The sequence below is a fragment of the Neolamprologus multifasciatus genome, chromosome 1, assembly GCF_963576455.1.
Source record: "Neolamprologus multifasciatus chromosome 1, fNeoMul1.2, whole genome shotgun sequence".
Lineage (NCBI taxonomy): Eukaryota > Metazoa > Chordata > Actinopteri > Cichliformes > Cichlidae > Neolamprologus > Neolamprologus multifasciatus.
Genome location: NC_140439.1, coordinates 11,362,616 through 11,372,588, shown reverse-complemented (window position 1 = coordinate 11,372,588; position 9,973 = coordinate 11,362,616).

The window sequence follows — 9,973 nt, the reverse complement described above, 5'->3', positions numbered from 1 at the left end:
CATTAGACCTCATTTGAAAAGCGAGGGATGATGCTCAGGTGCCTGGATTTGGAAGCAGGGCTTTATTGACCACGTCCAGCATGTTTAACATATAACTGAATTTGTAGTCATCAAAGAGAAAAATCTTTATCTCTATGGTGACGTGATGATGAGATTGCAGGAGAAAATATGAGCCAGTTTTTTTCGGTTGTGGGCCGAAAAGCTTACAGCTAGCGCCTCTGCAATGGAGCTAGCTGTTTAGGTAACAAGTGTGCCTGTTATATCTCCTCAACCATTTTCAGAAATGAAGGAAATGCTGCTGTGACTTAAAAGCAAAAGAATTCACAGAGATTCTTGGAAAAATTTGGGCATTTTCTAAGCGTTCAAGTAAGCACTAAAACACGCTATTAGCTGTGCTCGTGAAAGAAACTGCCACATGCTAACATGCAAACTGGCAATTTCAGGAACAGCAGAAACACAAGCACATCCACTCTCTGCCATGTTCCTGAGCCTGAGTTTATCCCTGTCACGCACACACTCACAGACACAGCATATTCCCTCTCCCTCTCTCGACCTGTCTCACACACCATTACCCCTGTGAGGCGAGGAGACAACCTAGCCGCGGGGTGGAGGGAGAGGAGGGGCAGCATCATGGGTAATGTCAGTAGACACATGTCAAAAGTACAGCCTATGTCCTGAAAAAGCTGTGTGTGGTGTGACAGCGGTCCGCCCGCTGCAAGCCCCGGATCCTCACCACCACCAACCCCGACTCTATCCAGCTGACACAAAAGCTTCCTGTGTAAGCCCAGAGGGAGAAAGAGAGCAAGAGAGAGCAGGAGAAGAGCCAGCAGGGAGGGTCATCAGCACTACTCCGCTAGGATAAATGCTTTTCCTCTTGCAGTCTCACCTCGCTGCACAGCTATTGTCCTCAGGAAGAGTGAAAAAGGGTTTTGTGTGTCTGTGTGTGTCACGGAGAAGCAAAGCATGAGGGAGTAGCTGTGTGTGCGCCACCAAATAAAGCAATTCATGTATATGTGTACGTGCTGTGTGTTCGTGTGTGTGTGTGGGTGTTAGGGTGGCTCTCTACTCGACAAATCTCTAAGCCTTTCTCTATGACTTTCACAGCGATGAATCAAATAAGTGGATTTTTAATGAGATGGCACGTCCCTTGTCGACACATCTTCCTGGAATTTACCCTCAATAATTCACTCGTTACTAAACTACACGACAGGACATCAAGCACCTCATGATCTGCAGGCTTCTGGTTTTTCACAAGCTTCTTTCGACTGCATGGATAAGTCCGGATTCACTGTTGATTTGTCTCAAATGTGCCTCAGGTTCTTACAGTTTGCCATTTATCCAGCAGAAACTTGATTAATAATCTTTCCTCTCATACAAAAAAGACAGTGGACTTTAGATTTATAACAGACTTTATTTAGTGTTAAGACAAAAAGGATAATCCCCAAACAGCTTGGCAGCACAATATAGTTAAAGACCTATATTGTGTTTACTGTGGTTGTATGCTCAAGGATTATGATACCTTATAATTAAATCAAAGGTAATAGGTTCTTCCTTTTGGCATAGGTGCCCCCAGTCCTACTTTATTAGAGCTAAAAAGCGGCTCAGTTCCAACTTTATCCCATGAGTGGTGGTAGAGTGCTTGAGGTGCAGACATCTAGAACTCCTGAATCAGCGCGACCAACTTCGAAACTGATAGCACACAGGTCTAGAGGTCGTGACTTCAGTGGCAGAAGAAATAAGAAGCAATATGGGGTTATTCTGAAGATATCAATGATTAGCAAACAAACTTTATTCCAACCTTGTGGAAAACTGCAATTTTGGCCTCCATTATTCTTTAGTAGCAGAAGTTCTCAAACATACAGCCTGCCCAGACAGTTGCTGTCATGTTTCATTTCATGGTCAATCTCTACTGCTGAAGTTGGATTTTTGGAAGCACATTCTCTATAATGCAGGTGAATAATTGTTGTGCCAGAAATGTGTTGCTGTACCTAGTCACAATGCAAAAAAGGGATATGATCAAGTTTCATCACAAGACTTCTCAAGAAGTTTCCAAAAAACACAGGGTACTTTCTCAAAGTTGGAGATATTCAGATTCTTGTTCATCCTGCAGTTCCACCAGAAATACTGCAGAAAGAATTTGGGTCATTCAGTAACTTTACACATGTAACCAAAATCATAAAGCATTCTTTTTCAGAGTCCGGATATGAAGACCACGGAGTCATTCTGGGAATACATGTAGAGCCAGTGGGAGATTACAAATCAGTGGAAGTACTGTAGCAAGTTCTCAGAGAAAAAACTTGGCATCAAAGTACCATGAAAAACAAGCATACACAGATGAACTGGTGCTGTTTTGAAGGAAAAGTGTGGTGACTACGAATGGCAACTTTTTGGCCCTTTGTTGTTTAGTTGTTGTTTAGTTGTTGCTTTGTGTTTAGTGCATAAAGCTTTTGTAAGCTACTGTGTGTTTTTATTCTAGTGACAGGAGCAAAGGCCAAGTGATATAATATGGAGTGAAAGTCGGGAGACAAAGGAGGTTGGAGTGGATGGACTTGTCAGTAAAACTTTAATATGAGAGACAGTGTTGGGGTCCATGCTCAAAAAGTCATGTATTACACATGACTTATTACTTATTTAAAAAGTAACGCATTATGTTATTTAATTATGCTCCAGACAAAGTAATTTGTCACACTACTTGATGCATTACTTTTATGTTTAATAGTATAATTACCAATTGACTATATAAACCTTAGGCTACAGTCCCACAGTGGCACTAATCCCTATCCTAATGAGGACATAAATAATAGGCTGTTTTGGTGTTCATAAAGGAAACAACACAAAGCAAAGTTTAAATTGTTCCAAAGAGGCGTTGAAGCTCACTACTGTGATTCTGCTGTAAAGGTAAAAAAAACAAGGCTACAACCTTACAAGCGCGACTCCTCATACTGTCTTGTTTAGCGGTTAAAAAAAAGGCTCTGGCTGCAGGGCCGGGGTCAGCATGCACTCACCCGTAACATCACTCTGGGTTCTTTGCTAGCTTGGTGCTAGCATGCTATCTGAGCAGATGTTTGCACAGTTCATGCTCCGTTAGCAGGGTTGGGCGTAACCCGTTAAACATGACTTTTTTCTTTACTAAATTCAGCAGTTACACCACAGCTACAGATATGTTGTTACTTGCATTACAAAGGTTCTTTATCTTCTGATGTTATCTGTACAGCGGGCAGGTAGAAAGAAAGAAAACATCAAACAAAAGCTTTTACGCTTCCATGCTACAATCAACTGATTTCAGTTTCTGTGCAGGCTGAATGACACATTGTCTGGTCTCAGGCATGTTTTGTATATGTGTTATTGTTTGGAGGAGTTGATGGATGGAGCACAAACCTGCTGTACAAGGAAGGCTTTTGTTTCAGATGTTCCATGTACATAAGCTAATAGCACTGCCCCACTGTAATTGCAGCATGCACGCAGTACAAAGACTAATATTTACAGCGCTCAGATTGTGAAGCACTTTTTCCAAAACTATCAATGACTGCTAGCAAATCCTGTGAAGGATTTTTTTTGGACTGCAAACACTTTTGCACATTTACCGTTTGCAGTAGCTACACAACCGTATCCTATACAAATTACTACAGGTCAGTGCTTTAACAACACCAGCCTATGAAACCATTTCCGCAGGCAGCCAAAGAGGAAAGAAAGGGACACATCAATGTTTAAATCCTCAGCTGAGGATCACCTTGATCTCCATTAATCTGCCACGACCAAACAGAAAACTGCTTCATGTCGTGATGGAGTTTGGATGTGCTTAAGTAACCCTTCATATTTTCCTTTCAGCCTCTCCACAGCAAGATTACAGAAGATGGAGAGCATTATAAGAGGCGCAGGTAATTGCCCTCATTTCTGCTGCAGACAAAAGCCAATGTTCTGACTGCTCTTATGCAAACTGTCGAGTGTCATTCAAGAAGGCTTCAAGGCTGGAGAAAATGGCATGGCTCTTTTTTTTCCATGACAACTACCAATCTGAGGATATTATGAGTTTTCCGTTCGGTAGTCTGCTGCTATTTCATAGACAGAACCCCCCGCCCCTTCTCTTTCTGAAACGGCCAAATGATGATTTTTTTTGCCTAATTTTTGACAGTGCTCACATTGACGTCAAAGCGTTGCACTGGATGATTATAATTTCTTTGCCAAAATGAAAAAGGAGATGAGCCATTTTGTTGACTCTTGTGGCCAGAACGCTTGATGAAAACAACCTGGAAATGCTGGTTTGGATGGAAATCATTTTCACATGTAAACAGTATTTTCCGGATTGATCCACTTTAATGTGTAAACTCAGAATAAAATGGCTGTTTGGGAGGCTGAGCTTTTGGTAACTATAGCCTTGAGAGAGCAGAACCGTCTGGTGGCTTTCCACTTCACACCAAAGTCACCACAGATAGTATGCCTGTGCTCTGAGCGTGCAACCCACTTGGGAATATAGAGGGCATTAGTTGGTGATTTACGCCTTAATGAATGAGTTGCCACAGCTCGCACACACACATAGCTGTGTCCTCATCAAACACACTCTCGTACACAAACACGCTAATCCTCCAGTGAACTGTAACTAAGCATTACTCTCACCACAAACCCTTCTTCCTGCTGCAACGCTAAACACCAGTTCATGGGACACCATCTGGTCTCCTCCCACCGAGAAGAAACGAGATCTTGTCAAACCAGCGTGAGTAAGCACACAATGCTAAAACCTGAAAAGGAGAATCTAAGGCTCCACAGGCTAACTGAGGATGAGAAGCTTAGATTTTGCCCCATTACTCATCCTCTAATCTTAAATGCAATGTCCATTATAGCACGCTGACCCACTAGGGTATAGAACCAATCCTAACCCAGCTGCTTTTTGCATATGAATAGCTTCAGCCTCAGAATATATCATCCAGAGAGGTAGCTCTGGCTCTGATTTCAAGGGATATTTAGCCCCCTATTCAGCTATCAACAAAGAATGGGCATTCAGACAGGCAAGGAGGGAGGCAGTGCTTGCTGAGCCGTCACAGAGCTCATTTGTTCTCTTCTGTTTACTTTAGGCTCCTTCTCTTTTTTTCCTCTTTCCTCCAGAGGCTTCAAGCATGGATGGGTGGGTGACTGGTAACCCTCTTTCTGTCGCTCCAGCCCAATGGGAGAGATAAACAGCAATTTATAACGTAGTCAGAGAAAGGTTTTGATTTGCATGCATTTATCGGACAATCAGTGCCACTGACAATCATCATTAAACCATCAGAGGCCAGAGAATTATTTACAAGTTTAACTCCTTCATCCTCTGTGTAGCTCTTCATAGCCTGTGTCTGTGTATCTTCCCGGGAGAAAGACTGCACTAGTTTGTGTGTATGTGTGTGTGTGTGTGTGTTCCCTTTTAGTCTTTGCATAGTTTAAGTCTGTTTAGCCTCCGCTACGGAAAACTTGATGAGCTGAGAGGAATTCTAATCTAACCTGCAGCCTGTATTTGCTGTGAGAGGAGGGGTATTTGTAATTATATAGGTGGATTAAAAGGTAGAGCGGAGGCCAAATGGACTAGCTTATCAGAGATGTGGGTGAGCTAGAGTCGACCTGCACATCCCTCAGGTATTGAACGACGTGCTCGTAGCTGGAGGAGTGGAGAGGGTTAAGCGGTCGGCTGTAGATTAGCTGGGTGTAGAGTAGCAGGGTAGGAGATGAAGAAGTGAAGAGAGGGAGACAGGAATCTGATGCTGCCAAGACACAAGTCCTATTTGAAATCTATACAGAGGACTGCTGCAAAGGTAAATCCAGATAGATGAGGTTATAAAGGGACACTGTATAGAAACAAAGCACTTTTATACAAATACAGTAACAATCTGACCTCCTGAGACTTAAATTTAAGATGTTTTACGAATTTCTTGCTAATTCCTAGTTTATTAACATGTGGTTCAACCACATGATGAAAAACATGCTAAATGTTTAAAATGTTTTCTGTTAGTGTAAGACCAGAGTGATACCATCTTCAACTTATTAAGTAAAGCCTAGAGATATATAACAAGGTAACTCACTGAAAAGCTCTTTCTTTTTATTTCTGACACTTAGTAACTAGATCATGACACACAATCTTCACCTGGCAACTGTATTTGCTGCCTTGTCGTGACATGTGTCATACCATGCTAATATCACACAAACTGAACTTATAGGAAAACACACACAGAGGATTTTAACCTCAGACGTGGGCAGGAAAATGAATTGCCCACCTTTGATCTGATAGTGGATTTAACATGGCTAAATCTGAAATATGCAGGTGCACGACACACTTAAAGTTTGTAAAAAAAAAATCATGTAAATCCACCAAAGTAAGAATATTGGCTGTTTTCTGTAAAAAATATATAAATGTCTTCTTAAGTTATCTGATATTTCTATTAGGCATTACCGCTGCTTAAATGTGATTTATCTGCGGCGACAGCAGCAGCAGCGTAGCCGCTGACTCTGACTCTTTCTGTGATACATACACTGCACGCTTTGATGCAAAAGCTCAGCAAAAGTGAGATGGAGTAGATTGTTGTTTATTGTTTACAGAAGGTTCTGGAAATTCACATCAATTAATTCAACTTCTACGAGCTGCTAAGACAGATCATTTGTTTCTCTGCTTAACTGTCAGAATGATACAAGCGAGCAGAAGACAAAGTCAAATCGTCTTCCTCTACATTTTACCTTTAATTTGCCCCCACCATCATTTACATCTTCTTTTCTTTAAATTATTGAAAGTGCAGCAGCTGTATGAACGGTTACAGACCTAACCATTGTCCATGGTACCATTCTGAAAAAGACTTTAGCATATAAATCCTTCAGCTTGTTGTAGTCCATATCGTTCCTTAGAAAAACCCTGACGCTGGTTAGCAAACAGCAGTTTGTTTCAGACAGCTCGGCTACATGGAGAGAGAAAACCAGTTTTTGTAGACTATGGCTTGGTTAGACATGTCAAATGTTTAAAACTGTGGGAAGAAGTTAAGCAATTGTTCGGCTCATCTTAGTTTGAACTGGTTTTCTACAAAATGGACAAAGGGGGGCCCAGAGCATGCACTTTCTGCACCAGCAAAAAGGGGTACTGTCCATGGTGCTGAATGAGGTCCTCCTGCTAAAGAAAAGCCTTCAGCAACATTGGCATTGTGAGTGTGAAAGAGCACATGCACTGTCTCTCTCAGGAATTATGCCTCTAAAGTCAAACATGACCTGAATGGCTCCAAAAATCTCCATAAGAATATCTTCCTTAACACACAGACTGACAGCACAGTGTTGATTACTGTCAGTACCAACGAAGGAGTAAAACTTGTGTTTACTTTGTCATCGTTTGTTTCGATATAAACAGTTTCTTAAGGCTACCATAAAGAAGGGACAAACCCATATTACGAGAAAAACTGAATCTCTTAATATGACTAACCTTTGCTACCTTCCTCTCTTGCAGTGATGCTAAAAGTTAAGTTGTAGCCTCCCACATTAAAAAGCTTCATTTTTGTGGCTCTCACTCCTCCGTTCGTGTTATCAGTAAGCGTTTTGTAGCACGCACATTTGATTCCAGACTACTCAAATAGAGTGCAAACAAGTGCAAATCTTGTGGCAAAGGGTAGAAGGTTTGTAGTCAAGCCTCTTGTCTCTGTGCCTCAATCTCTTTATCCCTGGACTGAGCCACCTCTGGCCCAGGGCCCGCTCCCAGGCTGTGTGTGTGTATCTTTATCCTCCCAGCAGGGAGTAATCTGGGGGTAAAAGGCTCACTACTGTTTTTACATAAACAAAGACTTTGGGATGAAACAGAGAAAGTGCCATGGCCAAATCCCTGTGCCTGGCTGTGGTCCACTGCTCCATGCTGATTTCACCTTGTGGACACCAAGCTGGTCCTGGTAATTAAGCAGCACAGACAGGCACCGTGATTAAACTAAGTGACACTGAAGGCCGAGGCAGCGCCACCACACAAAGACGTCACTGTGGTTTTTTATTCGATCAGACTCTCCTTCAAAGAGCAGATTACAGTTACTAGGACTGACAGAAATGCAATATATATATGATATATTCATTCAGTGAGGGGCGGTAGCTTGAGATTAAGCACAAAGATCAGATTCAATAAGCAATCAAAGCTCATATTGTTTTTTTTGTTGGGGGGGGGTCTTTATCCAGTGTGAAATTGATGTTGTGCTATTAATATTTATTATTATATTTAAAAATGATGGCTGATACACAGTACGAGATTAACATGAGACGAAGGTGAAGTCAGACCTTGGTGATTTGCCTTCACTCCGCTCCCACAGGGAGTCTGGCCTAAAAACACTATAATGTTCCAAATAAAGCCCCAAATGTTTTACTTTTGCAGTCAGTCAACGTATTTATGTGATGCTGAACCAGATTGTGACTTCCATCTGGAAGCAGGAAAATAACTTCTGCTGAACTGAACTGTGTAAAATGGGACTAGCACGGTCAGATAAACGCAGTTTAAAACTTCATACTGTACAGATGGATCCAAATATTCTTGGATGCCGGCACCAGTGTGTACAAAAATATATACAGTTATAACATAGCATAGGGATTAAGTTGGAGATTTTCAGATTTAATTCCAGAGGGAGAACAAAAATATACGACTGCTGCTGAATTACACTATTTATTTTTATAAGCAGTGCCCGAATTCTAAGAGGCTCAAACAGTGTGGCTGTAAAGAGATAGACATGGTCAGCAACAACACTATGGTAGGCTGTGGAGGTTAAACGATGCTCAGTCATTTCTAAGGGGCCCAAAGTGTGCCAAGAAAATATCCCCTACACCATTACACCAGCAGCAGCCTGAAGTGTTGATACAAGGCAGGATGGATCCATGCTTTCATTAAGTTACAAGAGAAATCAAGACTGATCCAATCCAGTTTTGGTAAACCTGAGTAAATCATAGTCTCAGTTTCCTGTTCTTAGCAGACAGGCAGACACCCAGTTCGGTCTGCTGCTGCTGTAGCCATTCTGCTTCAAGGTTCAACGTGCTGTGTGTTCAGAGATGCTCTTTTGGATAAACAGTAATTAATTTTTATTTAATTTATTGTTGCCTTCCCATCAGCCTGCCCATGACCTCCCTCATCAACAATGTATTTTGACCCAAAGAGTCCTTCGCTCACTCTGTATTTTCTCTTTCACAAACCGGGCAGTGACATCGGAGTGACGTCTATTATGTGTTATTTTTGGTCAACAGTTTTGGTCCACTGAAGGGGCTGTTTTGTAACGCCTAGCAACGTCTTTTTTTCAACGTCTATCGAACGTCTAGTGTTGACATCCATACCTCCGTTTACAGGCTATTTGTAGTCCAAATGTGGTCCTTGCGGACGTCTTCTCAATGTCAACCTAAGACTCATTTTAGACTTCGTTTTTATACGGTTCAGTAGTCCCATGTTTCCAGAGGGTTCGATAACATGTTTTCTATAGACCACAGCTTTGTTTACACCTTTGTATGTGTGTCCAGTTTTCATCTGACAATCAGATTAAGTTATTGGAACAGTATGCCACCCTCTGAAATGGGATTAGATGATAACAGTTATGTGTGAAGGAATGCAGAGTGATCAGTGGACATCTCCAAGATGTTGTGGGCTCTAAAACATACTTCCCGTCTGCTCCTGTACTGAATAAATCAGACTAACACATAATAAATCATGTTTGTTTATAAATAATGTGTATTCACAGGTATCATGTTGATATCAACAATGTTGATATTTGTAAATAAAAAAAAGGCACCGTGCAGCAGTCCTACGTTTATTAATCGTGTAAATTTCCTGGACCTGTCATAGATGTCCACATTTCGTCTAAAAAAATTACCCAATCAGAAGTCCAAATGTTCAACTTCATCATGACGTCCAGGTTGGGTCATGGTTGCACGTCCAAATTGTGGACCTAGTTTGTTTTCTCTGAAAACCTTTGAGATGGTTGTGTAATAGATCAGTAAATCAGTAGGTATTAGTTTCTGAATC